We start from the raw sequence: 19741 nt of genomic DNA, 5'->3' as shown, positions 1-19741 counted from the left end.
TAGGGGCCATGACTCTGACCCTGACCTTACTCACCATGATTAATGATGTTTAGCCTCTACAACCCATCCCCTGAAGCCATCAGGGAGCCTGGTCTTTGAGCATTAGCTCACCTGTGACTCTGGGCCTGGGTCACTTCGTGAAAATAAACCCTCACTTTCTTTGCTGCAAGCTCCTTTGTATCTCATTGGGCTCTGATGCATGCAAATGGGCCCCTTTGGTCCATTAACAGTCAGAGACCAACAAGAATGCCCGGTGCTCCTCATGGCAACACCTCCCACCATTTGGTACTCCTGAGATGGCGGATAATTCTTTTGAATTATGAGTAGCAGACAGCTAGGCAGCTGTCCAAGGTAACTGTGTCTGCAGTAAAGCTCAATTTTCTGTCTCTGGACAAAAAGTTGAAAGAGGAGGTTCGAAGGAAAGCACAGTTGGAACATCCCGGGATAATTTTTTAAAATGTACCTTTTCCTCAAAAATTGAAAGCAGTCTGGGTAATTGGAGGGTTAGGCATTTGCTGAGCGTTAATGATCACCTATCTGAAAAGTTCTTGAGAAGGTTAGTGTGTAAAATGTCAAGGAGGGGCCTTCCACTGGGCACTCGAGAGCTGGAGCATTGCTTATGCACAAATGGAAACTGAAAGGAGCCAAACAAGCATTCAGAGCAGACCAGCCTTTTTCAGATCACTACATTACGTGTAAAGTTAATTCCACTCAAATTAACTTTCAAAATAAAGGAAGGGAAAAACCCCACAACATTTATTAAATACTCACCAAATACTATGCCTGGCATTTTAAATAGCTTTTCTCTTAATACTCACCAGGTTTTGTACGAATGTTTATTAACCTCACTGTAATGATGAGGAAACTGGCAGTCTGAGTGGTCACATCCACAGCTAGTGAGAACAGAGCTGGCATTCAAACCCAGGTCAAGCCAAGGGACCTATAATTTCTACTTTTTGAATTCTGAAGTCTTTAGTTTAAATGAATATAGATTATTTTTATAATTTAAAAAAGGGTTCTGTTTTAATAAATAAAGGTGCCAACCTTCCCACCTTGACTCAAAAACAAAATTGAACCCAATGTGCAAAACTTCAATCAATGCTATTTAAATCTTTGTGAAGCTAATTAATCACAGAGTTTAAATTCTCATTACTGCTCAGAGAGGGGCCAGAGAATCACTCCTTCTCATTTCATAGGCTGCTTCTCCATATTTCAATCCCTGAGGGCAGGGACCATGTCTTACCTATATATTCTATATTGGATATTAAATTTGGAGCTTAGTACACAAAAAATGCCAGCAGATGCATAAGTGCTCAATAATTATTTATGACCGAATGCAATCTTATGAAGCCTGGTGCTTTAAAACTTAATAAAAGAACTTATATGTATATATGCTTAACCCATGGACACAGACAATAGTGTTGGGAAGGCCTGGGAGTGGGTTGGATGAGCAGTGGAGGGGGTCAATGGGGAGGAAGAGGGGACATCTGTAATACTTTCCACAATAAAGATAAATTTAAAAAAACCAACTTACAAACTGCTATTACCCATCTGATTGCTTGTGTTGATGACAACAACCTTGTGTATGAGTTAGAGCCGATTGCTATTACCCCACTTTATAGATAAGAAAACTGAGACTTCCAATAAATTGAGTAATTGCTCGGTCACAGAGCTAGTGATGTCACCTCTCAGATTTGGCCACAACTAGATTCCTTGAGTCCAAAAACTTTTGTTTTCTTTTCTACTACAAACACTCCCTCATTAAGGAATATCAATTTTTGCTCATGTTTGGTCCAATTATGTCTATTTAAATAAAATGCTGAAATGAGCAGATGTGCATAACAACCTACCAGTTAGAGTTTGAGGTAATTTTTTTGAATACATAGACCATCTTATAAACTATATCAGCAGTTGTCAACCATGATGTTGGGTCGCCATGGTGTTGAGGTGTCTGAGATCAGTACAGGAGAAAGGAGGGCTGTTGGAGTCCAGGAAGCATCCAGAGAGAACAGCTGTGGCCAATGGGAAGGGTAGCAGTGAGCAATATTGGTGGGGGGAAAATAGTGGGAACCAGCGACATAGAATGAGTATCCAAAAGCCAACACAAACAAACAATCAAAGGCCAGAACAGTAAAAATCGAACCTATTGGTTAGCTATGTGTTGACACAGATTTTTTGTTGTTGAGATTTTTATATTAGATTGTAAATTGAATAATTATTAAGAAAAACTTGTATGTGCTTATATAACAGGGGGCTTAGAAAGCTACATCTATAGCAAAAGTGATGCAAGACCAAAAAAGTTGTGGCTCTGTACGTGTGTGTCTTGTAATAGGAAGTTAATTGAAATTAAAATGTTTAAAGTGGTTTATTTTCACTTGAGCTACCCCAGTATATGAAAAGCCAGACATTTTATTCTCAACTATTCCTGGTCTTATATGCTCTCCACAAATACCTGAGGGGCATGACTATCCAAGTTTTGCATTACTCAGCACTTTCTAGCAATATCTCTTAAACATTTTTACCAGTCTAACCCTTGGTCATAGCCTCTGGGCAACTCAACACTATGCAGAAAGGGCCTTTTGCGCTATGGTCTCCTATGAAAAAACCTATCACCCGACAGTCATGGGATATGCTGCTGACTCGACCTGAAGAAGGATTTCAGGTTGGGTCAGCAACATAGCCCAGGAGTAGAGGCCACCAAAGCTTCCCAGAAGACCAGCAGCAAGGTTACTGAGAACACTGGATGGATACCTGCGATGACTGCTGGAACTCACTCCAAAACCGGCATCTATAAAAAGAAATGTCTCTTCCATCTCCACTTCCAATCAGTCTTCCTAGCAGGACTTTTCTCTTCCCTCTGGCCTCTCCTAAGAAGAATCCAACTTCCAAATAATAAGTAGATGCTGTGTCTTTTGTTTTTGTCCAGTAAAAGTCAGGTGTGTTCGTTTGGCTACATAAGCACCTCTTTAAGTGCTTGGAGGGGTGGCAACTAGGAGAGAATGGCCATCGGTGGGTACAATTGTCCCTCTGCAGCACCGGCACTGTTACCTCTGAATCAGGCCACAAGCAGATAGTGTGTCCTTACCTGTGCACCATTTTGAAATCACCAGGTCATTAAGTTACACCTAAATCAAAGTATCTCTCACATATCTACATCCAAATTCTCCCACATCAGCCTCGGAGTTAAATACCATCACAAAACAAAACATCACTGGCTGTATTTCCTTGACTGTCACCTCCCCTGATGTTCTTTCTAGCCCAGCCCTCATCAGAGTCCTGCCTGCTCATTAGGAGGAGTGTCCCAGAGGTGACCTCATGTGCCTATGTCATGGACAAGCTCCTCTGCCCTACCTAGGTACCCCCATCTTCTACCAGCTCCTGGTGAGGCCCCCCTGAGCCATGTGGATCTCTGACAGGGCCTCGCTGTCAAACCCCCTCGAAAAACTGCCCTCCCTGACAAAGCATGCGCTCCCTGCCATGTTCTCAGAGCTGACAGTTGGGCTCCAGCCACTCTCCTATGTCACCCCCAATACTCTTTGCCAGGCCCATATCTTCAAGCAGTGGTACTCATCAGAGGCCCTGGATTGCATTATTTTATTTACTATATACTTACTTACTTATGTATTTATTTTTTAGTATATATATTTATTAGAGAGAGAAATTTATTTTAAGGAATTGGCTCACAAAATTATCTAAACTGCCAAGTCCAAAATCTGTGGGGCAGGCCCATTGGCTTGGAGACGCAGGAGAGAGTTGGTTTGCAGCTCAAGTCCAAAGGCAGTCTGCTGGCGGAATTCCCTCTTTGGCGGGGATGGAGGGGGCCAGTCTTTTTTCTCTTAAGGCCTCAGCTGATTGGATGAGGCCCACCCACCTGATGTGAAGTAATGTGCTTTATTTCACGTCTACTGATTTAAATGCTAACCTCTTTCACATCAATGACTATTTTAAGATTAAATAAAACTATTTTATTAGTTAAAAAAAAGTTAATCTCACCTAAAAAATACTTTCACAGAAACATCTAGGATAATATTAGACCAAACATCTGGGTAGCGTGGCCCAGCCAGTAGACACATACAATGAACCATCACGATGCCCCTCTCCTCTGTTGTTCCACAATCCTTTGGTGGGTTCACAGCTCTAAACCGGTGGCCTCAACGCTCCAGGACACATGTAACAATATCTGGAGACATTTCTGGCTGTCACACTAGGGGGTACTGCTGGCATCTGCTGGGTAGAGACCAGGAATGCTGCAAAACATCCCACAACGCAGGTTACAGCCTCCAACCACAGAGACTTTTCCGGTCCCAAATGACAATAATAGCACCGAGGTTGAGAAACCCAGCTCGGAGTGACCAGCTCACTTCCCGCCTCCCTCCCCGCTCCCTCCGCGGCTGTGGCCCTGGCCTCCTTTCAGGGTGTAGGAGGTGGCTCCCACCCCTCCTCCAAGCCTTTACGACTGTCATTCCCCCTGCCCCAAACAGCCCGCTCCTCTCCTGGTCTTCTTTGGGTGTCAAGAAATCCTGTCCCCACAAGCCCCTAATCCCTCTCAATTTCCTTAATCTGATTATTTCTTTATCACCAGATGATATTCCCCTGGCTGACTTTGTTCATGGGGGGAGGGGGCCTTACCCACCTCCCTTGAAAGCAAACGAGGGCAGATAGCTTTCACCAGACCTCAGTGACAAGCGCCAGAACTGTCACAAAGGAAGTGCTCAGCAAATACCTGCTGGGTGAAGGAAGAAAGCAATGTCTCAGACATTTTCGGTGAAAGCAGTTCTCCCAAGGTCTTGGCTTCACACCCCCCGGCAGCTCAGCTGTGCGTTCACAGGACCTGTCCCCATGACAGTTGTTCCCGTAGGCTGCCCCGCCCCCAGAGCACCGAGTCCTTTTCTACTGAATCTAGAACGGGGGCCCAGATCCTTCCTCACAGGGGTTCCTCTCCCCAGACACCTTTCGGGCTCAACCCATCAGCCCTCCTCACATGCAAAGAACATCAGCTTGGATTCAAAGTAGGGCCCCTGCTGCGGAAACGCTACCGATCAGGGTCCTTTAGAGAGACTTGCCACAAAAGGGGACCAGCAGGAGCAGCCTTAACAGCTGTCATTGAAACAATGCACCTGACAACCACTGCACCGCCTAGATGCCACCTCGCAGACGCAGGGTGCGGGCCCTGTCCGCCACCCGCTGGGTCTGCACCCCCTTTCCCGATTCCTTCCCCTCCTGCCTCTGTCGTGACATTCTGCCCGGCTCGACGGCGGCCCAGAGCTTTCAGCTGCCACCTCCACAGGGACTCGGGGAAGCATCAGGGCTAACCCTGGGCCTCTGAGCAGCGGGCACGCAGCCTCGCCTTCCTCCTCCCCCCCTTCTTCCTCGGTTGTTTCCTTTTTCCCTGTTTTTCCTCCTGGCCTTGCACGTCACTCTTTATCTCCCCACCACCCCCCCTTTTTTTTGGCTTAAAAAAATGACTCCAGGGACAGTGAGCCAGTAAAGCAGAACTGCGCTGACGCCTGTGGCACAGAAAGGAGTCAACCACTTCGAATCCCCAAAGAGATGTATTTCTTATGGGGAACTGTCACCAGGCCCTCGGCCGCCACAGCTGAGGACGCTAACTTGCCCGCTCGCCCTTCGGTGTCTGTAGCTGTTTTGGGCGAGGTCTTTTTTGAGGGCGTCTCTCTGCTCCCCAACCCCACCGCCCACAGCTCTGCCTTTATCCACGGTGCCCACGCAGCCCCAGGACGGAAGCCTCAGCGAGACAGTGGTAACGTGTTCAGGAGGAAGACCGGACGACGTGTCCATCTTAGATCTGGGGATGTCTGCAAGGGCAGGGTCCTGGGAGGCCCCCTACTCTTCACGTTTATTAATGGTCGGCAAATTGTGACGGCCAATCAAAACCAAAGTCTGTGTGTCATCTCCTCGAGCCCTGAGGGATAGAAGTTTCCCCATTCATTCATCCCCTCTTTGCTCATTCACAGACATCGGGAGCTTTGCTGTGTGCAGCAGGTGATATTCTGTTATCATTATTAAGAGCCACTGAGTATTAAGAGATGGTTATTTGGCTCCATAGCTAGTCCTTCATACGCATCATTGCATTTAATGTTAGCTTCACAAAGATCCTGTGAGAGAGGGATTGCTATCCCCACTTTACAGAGAGGTTAAGTAACTGGCCCAACATCACACAGCCAGTTAGGGGCAGAGGTGGGATTCAGACCCACATTCCTCTGACTTCAGAACCTGCACCCCCTAAAGGAAACTCCACTTGATGGCTATGAGAAGAATGATACTCGAAAGCTTAAATCACACATGCGCCTGGCACTGTCCACAGCAAATAATAAATTCTCCCACATGATTGCTTCTAGGATTATTATGATTGCTATTGTTCTTATTATCACTTCCACTACTACTATTGTTATCATTACTCAAATCCTCTGACCCTTCAAACCTGACTTCCAGGACTTGGAAATACCTATGGTGTTACGATCATAAGTAAAACATTTCATGCCTTAAACAAATAACAGTAAGTAAGGTGGCAACAAGTCAATAAACACATTATCAAAATGCAAAATAAGTGAATTAATTTAAATAAAAAACCATCTCCAAAGGGCTCACTTATTCCCATAATTTCACCTCCTTAATCAATTTTTCACGAGCTATCTAGCTGAGCAGTATGTTTATTTGCACTGAACAGAAAATGTTGAAGGTGGGTAACTGAGTGGTGCTGGTTAAAGGTCTAGAACATAAGGGCAAGTGCTTCTTTTTATGCAAATAAAGGCTGTATTTCAACTTCATGATGGACAAGTCTCAAGCTAATGTTTGCATCGAAGTGGCCCAGAGATGGTAAGGAAGGGCGTCAATGTCAGCAAGCTACGAAATGCTGAGTCACTCACTTTACCTGGAAAGACTGTGCGGTTTTCTTTTTCTAGAAGTACAGACAAATTCCAACTTGCAAACAATCTGCTTTCCAAACCCGGGTCAGCTCCTCGGTGCCTGCCGCTCGCAGTGCTCTTTCCCACATTCGCATGGCGCGGTCAGGTCCTGGGCCAACCCATAGAACCTGTTATGTGCCCCGTGCAGCTAAAGTGCACTGTAGTCACAGCGACGTCACACCATGGATGCCAGTGGGAAAATGCTACTGGGCTTATAACCCAGCCCAGCAAAAAAACCGCTTCCTGCGCTGCAGCCCAGCCTCTCATCTGCCCCCCAGGAAGAGGAGCTGAAGCCCACAGGGCCCTGAGGCCTGGGACAGTGGCTATGGTGGAAAGACCAGAGGGACGGTGAAGGCCTCGGTCTCAGGCCCTTGGAAAACCCTGGGGACACTGCCTCTTCTGTGTTTGTTCTCTCTCCAGGTCCCAGGGCTCACTCCCTCGAAGAGCTTCAAATAGGGTTTCCTCTTCCCCTGGCACAAGAAGGGACTCAAATTTCCTGATCTTTCTTTGAGAATCTCAAGCCTTTTCCAAGGTGTTTCATAGCATCCGATGTTTCTCAAAATGTGAGCTGCAAACCCTCTGAGATAGAAGCTTTACTATATGGTGTGAGGGTGGACACAGGTGACTCGAGCCGTGTCAGGGGCCACTCTGTTCCTTAGCTCTGTGTCATCATTCGCATTGTTTAGGCCACCACAGACTCTCTGTGGCATACTATAAGCCTTTATTTTGCTCACATACCTGCAGGTCATGTTAGAACCAGCCAAATCTATGCTGAGCTCAACTGGACGGCATTAAGTGGCAGGTAGGGTCCATGTCTATGCCAAGTGTCTCTCACCCTCCTGGACAACTGAGCTAGCTAGGACATGTTCTAACAGCAAGAGTGTGCAGAGGGCAAGTGGGAAAACATAATAACTTTTAAGGCCTAAACTCAGAACTGAGACCCTGTCACTTGTGCACATCTCTCCCCACTTGTGTCCACTTGCTCTAAGCAAGTACATGGCCCAAACAAAGTGAACAAATGGGGCAGCCTACTTTACCTCCAGGGAGGAGGACTGAAAGTGGGACTAATAACTCCATCTACCGGAGAGCCATTGATGAGTGGCCTGATCTTTCTTTTAACAACATCACTCTGGTTGGTGTGTTGAAAATAGACTGTAAGAGAGCCACAGTCTACTGGGAAGCCACTTAGAAGCTACTGCATTATTCCATGTGAAACACATTGGTGGCATATATCAGAGTGATAACAGAGGTGTAAGTGAGAAGTGGTTAATTCTGGAAATATTTTGAGTCAAAGTTTCACATTGATGGATTGAACGTGAAACATGATTCAAAGTTTTTGTGTTAAGCAACTGTAAGTGCAGAGTTGTCATTTTTGACATAAAAGAGCTACAAGAAGAGTGAGTTGGGAGAAAGAAATGATGAGAGACTCAGTTTGGAACGTGTCACACTAGTGATATCTATTAGACATCCAAGCAGAGATATCGAGTAGGTGGTAGGATGTCAGACCGAAGTTCAGGAGAGAAGTCTGGACTGAAAATACAAATTTTAGTCATCAGCATATAGATGGTATATATTCGTTTTCTATTGCACTGCAACAAATTACCACAAACAGATCCGCTTAAAACAATATTCATTTCTTATCTCAATGGTTCTGTAGGTCAGAAATCCAGCCAGTGTAGCTGGGTTCTCTGCTTGGGCTCTCACAGGCTGAACTCAAGGTGTTGGGGGCCTGTCAAGAGGCTTAGTTTCTCTTCCAAGCTGGCTGCTTGACGGCAGAATTCAGCTCCTTGCAGCTATAGGACTGAGGTCCCCCTTTCTGGATGGCTATTGGGCAGGCTCACTCTCGGTTCCTGGAGGCGCCCACAGCTCCCTGCCACATGGTCCTTTCTAGGGCAGTTTTTAGCTTTCAGGTCAGCAAGAGAATCTCTCATGGAATCTCTCACCCCAGGAAGTGCCCAGCCCTCTTTTAAGCCCTCAGCTGATTAGATGGCAAACCTAGGGTAATTCTCCTCCCTGATGAACTCGCCGTCGACGGATTAGTAACCTGGTCGCAGAAGTAATACCTCATGATATTCACAGTCCCACCCACACTCAAGTGGAAGGGATTACACAGGCTGTGGTGGTATTTTGTGTGCCAGCTTCACTGGGTAAGGAATGCTGGTAACCATTATTTCTGGGTATACCCATGAGGGTGATTCCAGAAGAGATCAGCACTTGCATGGGACACTGAGTATGGACGGTCGCCCTCATCAAGGCAGGTGGGCCTCACCCAACCCGCTGAGGACCTCAATAGAACAAAACGGCTGGAGAAGGCTGAACGTGCGCCCTGTTGAGCTGGGACATCCATCTTCTCCTGCCCTTGGACATCGGAGCTGCTGGTTATTGAGCCTTTGGGTTTGAACTAGAGCTACACCCAGCTTTCCTTGCAAATGTAACCACGCAGAAACCTCATTTTTTTCATAGGGCCTGTTCTCTTCTTTCCTTGTGATTCACACTGGCCACACCAGCACCCTGATCCACCTGCCTCCCTCTCCCTGGCACATCCACTCCCTTAATCATTAAGCCCTCAGGACAAAGGGGTTCTGGTCCTTATCAAATAACCTCAGGAACAAAGTCTTGTGTTTGTTCACAGAGAGAGTTTCAATCAAACTAAAGACAACACCTAGGCTTCCGTTGTGTTTCAGCTCTGGAAGGACCCCCACTGACCACATCCTTGTGAAACCAGACAAAGCGACACCATGGCCAACATCAGGACCAGATGCAATGATCAACCATCCCCTCTCCTAGCATCAGCCAATCAGTAGAGACCACAGCCCTGACCATGACCCTAACTCCCTTATTCCTCTATACAACCCATCCCCGGAAAGCCATGGGGAAGCCTGGTATCTGAGCATTGGCTCCCCTGTGACTCCGGGCTTGGGTCACTTTCTCAATTAATAAACCCTTACTTTCTTGGCTGCAAACTCCTGTTCGTGTCTTACGGGGCTTTGATGAGCACAGGCAAATGGACCCCTTTAGTCTGGTACCACAAACGGCAGATTGTGGGACTTCTTAGCCTCCATTAATTATGTGAACCAATCCCTCATAATAAATCTCTTTCTACCTATCTATCTGTCTATCCATCTATCTTTCTCCTACTGGTTCTGTTTCTCTGAATAACCCTAACTAATACATAGAAAGTGGGAATCTTGAGGCCCAGCTTAGAATTCTGACTACTTTAGATAATTATTTCAAATATAGTTATTTGAGTGTGGAGAGAAAATAAACTTAGTTCCTCCTACCTACACCCCTAGAGCTGCCTGTTTCTCTCCCTCTCTGTCCCTGTTCTCCAGGCTTCCCTCTGGCTCTCAGAGCTGCCCAAATCCTTGCTGCTTATAGGAATGAGAGATTTCTGTTACTTAACAACCAAAGGACACTAAGTGATTCACTCCTGGATGAGTTCTATTCACATCAACCTTTGAGAACCACTGGCTCAGACCCACAGAGAAAGATGGAGATGCAAATAAATGATAATGGGTCTTTTGTACCCAAAATCCTGAAATAAGATTTATCTACATTTCAGAGGACATCCCAACTAAATGATTACCTTGATAATTTGCTCAATGGGACAAGATGAGCCTCCTAGTTTAGAATTTGGGAACACAGCAGAATAACTTCCTAAAGCCCATTTTAGGAGGCTAGCTTCTTTTACTTCTAAACCAGTGGCAACCAGTGTCTCTTTTGGCTGGGCCCCACCGTTTTTGCTTGGGTGTGTTGGATGGAGAAGCAGTCAGGAGAGAATGTGACACTGCAGAAAGGCAGGAGTAACCAGTGGCTCTCCTCTCACCCCCACCTCCCAGAAACCTTGCTTTAAGAAAGCAGCCGAGTACAGCCACAAAGGCACAGGCTGAACGGGGGACAAACCTGGGTTTCACCTGGGCCGCTTTCATTCAGCAGCTTCCACTCACTGAAGCTCGAGCTCATGGCCTGACTGTCCTGCTTCTCCGTCCTCGCCTGTCAAACGCAACGATGCCGCCTTCCTCCCAGGCACTGAAGGGATTACAGGGGATGATGGACGGAAAGGCATTTCCACTGTGTGCTACAGGACGGTCTCTCTGTGCCGTGGCTGCTGTGCCTGTCATCGTCTCCAAGATAGGAGCTGGAGGATGGCCCCCTCTCCCTCTGCCCCCGGCCTGGCCAAGCACGCGGAGAGCAGACCCTTGGAGAGGAAAGCGGCACGGAGCGCGAGGTGGCAGCCCAGCTCGCTCGAGTCCCTTGACCTAACTGTGACTCGCTAATATTCTCCCGCCCTCATCCCTCATCTGAGGGGCGCTTTGGATTGGGTGGGAAATGACCAGGTGGGGAGAAGCACACCCCGCATAGCTGGGCAGTGCTGTGCACATGCACACCCAGGCAAGGGGTGGCAATCGTGACGTCCAGAGCAGGTAAAAGCCTGCTAGAAGGCTGAAACTCTTCAAATGAACGCAAATTTACCACGACTGCACAACGGATGACTCGCTCTAGGTACCAAGCTCCCCTCTAACAATGCAGAGAAACACCACTTTGGGTGCGCATGCCACGGCGTCTGCTCTCTCGAACACATTTTACTACACAAATGTGCCGTGTGACAACTTAATGTTACAAGAATAAACTTTGCCAGTGTTTTCCCACCCTGATCTATACACTATCACGCTCTCATCCGCTATATTCAAAATCTTTCCAGCCCTGGCCGGTGTGGTTAGAGTGTTGGACTACCCACCAAAGGGTCTCGGGTTCAATTCCCAGTCAAGGGCACATACCTGGGTTGCAGGTGCGCCCTGGCCCGGTTGGTGTGTGGGCAGGAGGCAGACAATCGATGTGTCTCTCACATTGACACTTCTCTCTCTCTCTCCCCTCCCCCTCTACTCTCCCTAAAAATCAATGGAAAAAATATCCTCAGGTGAAAAAGCTTTCCTTATACTACCTTCTGCATATTAACAATTAAGCTTTGTACACAACCCAACTGTTAATTAGTGCCAATAAATCTCACCGTTCTACTAATGAAGCTGATCAGGTGGTTATCTTAATGTCCTTTGGTTCCAAGGATTGTCATCAATCCTAACAGTAAAGACAAGAGTTCCTCTTATCCATCAGTGCTTTAAATAAAGTGGCTGCCTCCTGGTTATACAAGACAAAGTTTAAAGGGTATATGTACTCACTCTATTATTTTCTTGAGTGTAGACACCCCAGCACCCAGATCTCCACATGAGGGGATTCAAAGACATCATAAGCCACAGACAAGGGCCAGAGGTCTAGGACAAACAGGATTGAAAGTCCTCTTGTCTGACCTCTGACCCTCACCCACCTTTCATTTTAGCGGAATCATAATATCTGTAAGCCAGAATAAAACAATCGCATGCCTCACTACGGCAGGAAGGAAGGGATTTGGGCCATCCAAAATGCAAATATACATTGGGGAAAATGATTAAAAAGTAATTTGACCTCTGAATTCCTAGCCTCTACTTCCCGTTTTAATTTGTAAGGGCTTATTGGACAAAGGAAAGCAAGCAACTATAGACGTGATCCAGACTAGCTTGTAATTGATCTGAATTCTGTACATGAGATTAACCAGTGAACAAATAAGTGTTCAGGGGCCACCTTAACTGGTTTGTGAGTCAGTAGGTAGATGACTACAACAGCCATTCTGTCAGCTAACTCTGTCATCCCTTCACACCAATTACTGATTTAGTGCTTTCAGGGGCACGAAAGAGGCTCCGTGGGATGGCTAATTGTGCTTACTAAGCAATGCCTAATTTAACTCAAAAATGGGAGAAAAATTTAGAAGGCAGAAAACTGTCCCCTCTACATACTCTTTGACTCTCAATGTTCATGCATTTATTTCCCTCCCTCTCTCCTAGTTTTTTTTCATTCCTTTTAATTTTTTCTTCCTTTCTCTCTCTCTCTCTCTCTCTCTCTTTTTTTTTTTGTATTTATGGTGAGACATCAATCGTCTCCCGGGTGTTATTAAAAAACCAAAGAGCTTATGCACTCTCGGCTCATATTATTTAGGATTAAGGATACCTTTTCTCTGGTTTCACCATGTTTCCTGGGGATTACTTAAGATGTAATGATCCACTGAGTTCACCATTGTGTAGAATTCACTCAATTGAGTTTCCTTTGAATCAAACGCAGAAATTGACTCCAGTTGTCAAGCCCGGGATGTCCCTAATGCAAAACCAACAGGAAGCCCGGTGAAGTAATGGAGTGGAGGGAATGGACAAGGAAGGGGGTTAAATGCCAAGAAATAAAACCCTTTTCATGGTAAGAGAAGTCTGGCAACCGCAAGCCGATAAGGAAGGCCCCAGGGCTGCCTTCCCAAAGAGACGCCAACAAGGAAAACTGATTGTGGGCTTAGAGGAAGCAGCTGCCTGCCAGGGACCAGCGAGGCCGTGTGGCATGACAGAGAGGCGCTGGGGGTGGTCAGGGGAGTGAAGGCCGGCTCGGAGCTCACGACGCAGTCCTCACTCCCTGCCACCAGCCGCATGGCTCTGTCTCCTTGAGGCTCAGCTGCCTCCTCTGTACAGAGTAAGTGATAAAAATTTACTCTGGAGAATTGTTCTCAGGCTCAAATGAAATCAAGTAGTGGCAGCCCTTTGTAAAGTGGGAAGTGTTTTATAAATATTAATGTTAGCTTTTATGATTATGGGCTGGACTTGTGGCTGAACCTTATGACCTTTGTCTGCAAATACTGGACAAGTCTTTCCGTCTCTGTAGCATAATCTAGAGGGTTTCAAGGGTAATTTCAGGGGAAAAAAGCCTTTATCCCTGATTAATGGGGGGAAACATAATCCTATCCCCAGGCTACTTGGGTAGAATGCTTACCCTCCAGCATGTTTCACAGTATAAAGGTTTATTTTCTGGCATTTTTTTACTCCCTTCCTTTAGAGTCTACCCTGGCCTGTCCCCTTCTGGGAGACATTTTCCTCTTACCTCCTTCCAAGCTCTATTTATTCTCCTGGATTTAAAACCTGATTGCAGAAAAGAACACGAATGAACCCATTGTCTTAGTTGCATTAGGCTTTTTAAATCTAAGGGTCTGAACACAGAACATAGGACTCACTTATCTGGAGGTTGAACGATGGAGTGACTGGCCCACATCATGGGACACTCAGGTCATTTCTGTCTGTCTGCTCTGCTCAACACGATGTCCGCTGCCTCCTGAGGCTGTTTTCTCGGCATTTAGAGCCACATGTACCAAACACTGAGCCCTACATTTCTCCATTCATGTCCATTGAGGGGCATGTGAATGGGACAGGGGAGGGAGGAAGAGAAAGATGCTTTCCCCAGGCGCCAAATCCAGGCCTTCTCTTTTTCTGATGGCACCAACATATGCCACTTATCCCGGAGCTGCCCTACGTGGAAAGCTGTGCGCCGTCTGAATTCCTAAACCAATGGCTTGGGGGGGGGGGGGGGGGAGAGACTGCCATAACTGACTGGGGCTCCTCAGGCTCCCTCCTTCCCTGGAGCTGGATCACTTCCCCAATCCCCACGATCCCCACAATCCCCATGGCTGCCATACACAGGAGGTGGGGGGGAGGGGGTGCCGAGTGGATATTGTAGAGTCATTCACAATGTCTAGCAGATGCCAAAGGAAACATTATTGATGAGGCCTCTTGTATCACTTCTCCCAGAGATACCAGCATTTCGTCAATCAAGAGGAAAGCAGACAAGGGAATGCATCTCTGAAATTTTGGATTTCAGAGACCTGATTGGGAAAGGCTCCCTCAAGGATGCTAATGTCACATTCTAGAAATGACAGGCCAGATTTGGGAAGCAAGGAGACTGCTCGAGGTCAGTGTGAGGGAAGGAAGAATTCTAACGTATAAGTCAGTCCAGCAGGAGTTTTTAGTTAAAGAACTGTGTTTAACATGCACAGCCCAGAGGAAAGGATGACATCTTGGAGGTGAGGACAGTGGGACTTAGAGATCAGATCAAGACTAAAAAATGGCAAAATAAAGACAAGCTGAAGGTGTGAATGTTAATCAGGCGCAGAGGTTGAAGTTCAGCCAGTCGGCCAGAAAATTTGGAAATTAAGTCAGAAAGAGCTGGATGTAGGGTGTTCGGGGAAAGTCTGACAGTAGAAATATATTCTTAGAAGAGCCCTCAAGAAGAGACTTGGCCAACTCTGAGGTGGTATTTATAACTATCAAATGAGAAAGAAGGGGGCTGTCTTTAGATTTCTTTGTGCAGCATGCTTTTATTATTTTCCATATCACTCTGATGTATGACTCAACAAACTGAATGAATTATCTCACGAAGAGGACACCCTCTATAAACATACAATATTGAACTGAAACAGAAATCATGCGGAAAGAGTGTAAGGTGGCTTTTGGAAGTGTCTAATAACACTTCAATATATTTTGTCGAATTAGCAGGACTATCTTACAAACTATATCTTCCACCTGAGCAGAAGGGACCCTGTTTTGGTGGGATTTGTAAGCAGTAATTATACTTAGGCTTTCTGATCAAGGTAAGTCTGCTTTGGATGTTTCCTAAACAAATAGGTAATCCTTGGTATTTATCATGACTCTTTGAGTTTCAGATGATGGAAACTCAACTCAAATTAATTCTTGCAAAAAAAGGCAATCCCATGCCCTACATGGAAAGCTGTGCTCCATCTGAATTCCTGAACCAATGGCTGGGAGGGGGAGAAGACTGCCATAATTGGCTGGGGCTACTCAGGCTCCCGCCCTTCCAGGAGCTGGTTCACTCCCTGGAAGGTTTGGAATTACCATTGGTTTCGGACACAGTTGGTGTCAGGACCTCAAGTGTGTCTTCAGCACTCCAGCTCTCCATTTCTCATCTCTCTTGACCTAGCTCAGCTTTGTACTTCAACCTGGGTCTCTCCAAGATGTCCCCTGGTGGCCTCCAACCACCTCCTCTGAGCTTAGCAACTCCAGCCAAAATGATTGACTCCAACAGAAAATGTTTAGAGGCTGCTGTTGGTGATTGGCTCGTAATGGGCCGTGTGCCAATCTCAACCAATCACTGCAGCCATAACATAGGGGGACACGGAGTCACATGCCTGGCTGTTGTGGTCAAGGGAAGGCAGGCCACTGTGACCGCCAGCCCCGCCAAGTTCACGTGCAGTGGGCAGGGTTAGCAGCAAAAGGCAAACAAAGGGCTGTTATCAGAAGGATATTGAAAAAGCATGCAGGGCCCCAAGAGCCCAGGGTTACCGTCTCACCTACTGTCTGGGTCTTAATCTCTTAACTCCATCACTCCCTGGAAGGTCATTTCAATATGTTCAGTCGCCCACCTTGAATACAAAATCATGGCAATTTCCATCCACACAAATCAGAATAATATTCTTTAAATCACCTGATAAATTATTTAGGAGTTCAGCAGCCGTAATACAACAAAATGTTTAATAATAAACATCATAGAGCAGACCGAGAATACCACTGTGATGAAAGTGTTTAGCAACCTGAAGTGAAGTTCGGCCTATTTAAATGGTAATCACGCCGGGCTGGTACACAGTGTCCCTGCATAAGAAACAGGCGCAATAAATGTTTGATCTGAGTCCCGATAATCCTGGCCGGGTCCTTTTTTAAGACACATGAGTCTTCAAAGGAGGAAACTTTTTACCTGAATGTTTTTGTATGTGTTGTCGCGCCTTTATGATTAGCTTTGAAGGATAACAAATTTCCCACATCATACCATTCAAGCCGAGATGTGTTCCGGCGTGCCTGTCTTTCAAGTAATTCTGAATTAAAATTCTGCTCTCTGCTCCCTAGCAAGTGAGCGGAGCTGGCGAGGCATGGCAGTGTTGGCTTTATTGACAGATTGTCCCCCTGTTATCCAGCTGTGGGCTTCGTTCATAGCTTATCACGGGGCAATTAGAGACCTTGCTCCTTGGACACAGAGCTAGAGTGGTTATTTAAAAGTCATTTTGCTCATTAGAAATGACTGCGTTAATACGCATAGCTCTTTGCAAATGTCTCCGTCCAAACATTAACCTTACACTAGCACGTCTGAGAAACTTCCTCCATCAAAAGTATCTTGGGACACAAAGACCTAAAGAATATTTCATAGATACAGTATATTCACCTGGTAATGTTAGCTGTCACATTACTCTCAATTAAAAAAAAACAAAAACCTGCTTATTTATGTACAACAGTGGACCACACATATAAAAATATACACAGAATGGTTGCCAAGTAAACAAAAAGCAAATACTTTTTAAAAAACTACTTGCTTGAAAAGTGAAAACTGAGGCCCCTACATCTGGGAAAGTCGAGATGGCTTACCTCAATAAGATTATTTATTATACCTGCAATAAGATAAGCATGGGGTTTTTTTGTTTTGGTAAATGAATATTACAATATAATTCTCCCTGAATAACATTGGCCCCAAGCCCAAAGAAAGCAAGGAGCAAATGGCAACCTATTTGTGGGGCCGCCACGAGCTGCCTTTTCTGTAATTGCCTGAGCCCCCAGGGATGCCTGACCTTGCTTATCTGAGCATGAGCTCACTGCTGAGTTCAGTCTGGACCTCTCCATATCTACACACGCTGGCTGGTAAACTAAGCAGGCCTCTCCAAGCAGGTGGCCTGGCTCGCCTACGCACCCCTTTGCAGCCCAGCGACAAATGCTTGGTGTTGCCGTGGCTTTTGCACACCAAAGTCCATGGAGATATGAGAGAAGCCGGTTGGTCCCAAGTCAGAAGGGAAAATAGGACTTATACCCTAGGCCCTTTTATTTCTGTTTGTTTCTGTGGCCCTTGCCTTTATACTAGTGTGTTACAGGTTGAGGAGGAAGAGTGGTGACTACAGTTCCCTATTTGGAGAAGGAGGGACCTTGACGGTAGAACAAATATATCTAGCTCTCACTCTGTGTTTGTTTGTGTGCACGAGCTCACAAACGAGAGTAGCAAACAATCTTACCAAACGTGTTGCTTCATAAATAGATCTAGATTGTAAACGTAGTTAGGGACTGTGTCCTGCTTATCACTCTATCTCCAGTGCCTAGAACATGACTGGTACATAAATATTTGCCCTATGAATGATCAAACAGTAGTTCTCAGAAATGTTTGATTCATAACAGGAGCTCAGCTCGTGTTTATCCTCATGAACCCCTTTCTCCTACAGCTCGAGTCTTCTGAAGAAGGGAGTTCTGATGGGGAAAGAAGCTTGGGCAGCCTGGTTGCGACCCAGGAGCCCTCAGGCTGTAGAAGCTGTCCGGTGAGGCTCGGAGAGGGAAGTGACATTTGGACCAGGTTGTGCCTCTCAGCAGTGAATGGTGGAAGGAAAAGATACTTCAGGAGGGGAAAGTACTAAAACACAGAGGTGAAAAACCACATGGGACGATCTGTTGGAGCAGAGGCTAGGGAATTGACCTGAACCTGAGAGGTTCTGAAAAGCCAAAATAATTATTATTTTGTGGTCTGCTCCCCCAACTTAGCTCAGCTGTCATGGGCAGTGTGTATGAGATGACTTGCCCAGTGCCAGGAAGCGACACTATAACCCAACCCCTGGGTTCAGTCTGTTTCTTCCTGCTGGGCACAGGGACTTCACACCCCAGGAGGCTGTCCTCAGCTGGAGGGCATGGGGCCATGTGCCCGCTGCTAATCCGTTTAGGGCCCTCTGCTCAGTCACTCCTCAGCTATGCTTCTCCTAAGAGAACGAGACATTAAATCCTAATATGTTCAAGATCTGAGATCATTAGACTTATAGGGGCACAGCATGGAGGTTCAACAAATGTCATGGATGCCTAGATGCCTCAAGTTAAACCATTAGAGGCCTTGAAGTCTTTTTTGTTTAAGTGATGGCTTAGGAAAATTGAGGTCCAAACCGTGAGCTGAAGGTCCTACATCGTCTCAACATCCAACACAAGTCATCAGATACCCAATAAGTGAGAGACTCTTAAAAACCCTCCCTGACTAACCATAAGGCACCCAACAGCCAGAAGGGATGTCAGTCTCAGCTCCATGGAAAGATCCTGGGGACCCCTCTGGTTGGAGAGCTCTAGGGAATCCTGGGGGTCCTTTGGGGACTTGGAGGCCGTGGCTATTTAACAATGAGTATGGAACTATCAGGTTAAAGCACATGAAATTACTGATATTTAATCATTTTTTGCCCTCCAAAATTGTCAATTTCATAGAGTTCAGACCCATGCCTCACTATTTTAATAACCAGCACAGTCATATAGTGCATATTCTGGGATAATGTCTCTCCCCAAATAGGCCCTAGTGTGACACTTTGGGTTTGTCCAGCACAAGTAGATCTGATCTGGTAGGTATCTAGTTAACTTAATCCATGCAGACAACCAGATATTTTAAATCCCAAGAGAAAGTTGCTGGGATTGGGGGCTCAATCAATAGCATGCCTTTCCCCCACGCAGAATCACACACCCCATTCCCAATATCTTTCTAAGACCTTTATGTGAATTAACTCCTTAAACTCTCATGCAACACTATGGGGTAGATTCTCCTATCATCCCATTTTACAAATGAAAAAACTGAAACCAAGGGATACGTTGCTTTAATGAAGTCCGAGGTAGGTGGTAGCAGGGGCTGGCTTTGTACCCAAGCTGTCTGCCTCCAGAGTCTACGCTCTTCAGCCGCACCCTCGAGCTGCCTGGGGCTCCAATGGGAGGTCCTCAGAGCAGGCAGACCGCAGCGGAGGTGGGAGGCCAACCGGCCGCTCTATTACTGATAAAAGCTGGGTTGGACCGCTTAGGACCACTACACAGGATTGTGAACAGTGACCCCTAAGAGGGACAGATTTACCCGCTTAGAGTCTGGCACAGCTCGAAACTGCAGGCCCCCCTTACAGGAGCAGGCCAGTCCGCAAGACAGGT

Source organism: Miniopterus schreibersii (assembly GCF_964146895.1).
Source record: "Miniopterus schreibersii genome assembly, chromosome: 7".
Taxonomy (NCBI): domain Eukaryota; kingdom Metazoa; phylum Chordata; class Mammalia; order Chiroptera; family Miniopteridae; genus Miniopterus; species Miniopterus schreibersii.
This window is presented reverse-complemented; position numbering follows the sequence as displayed.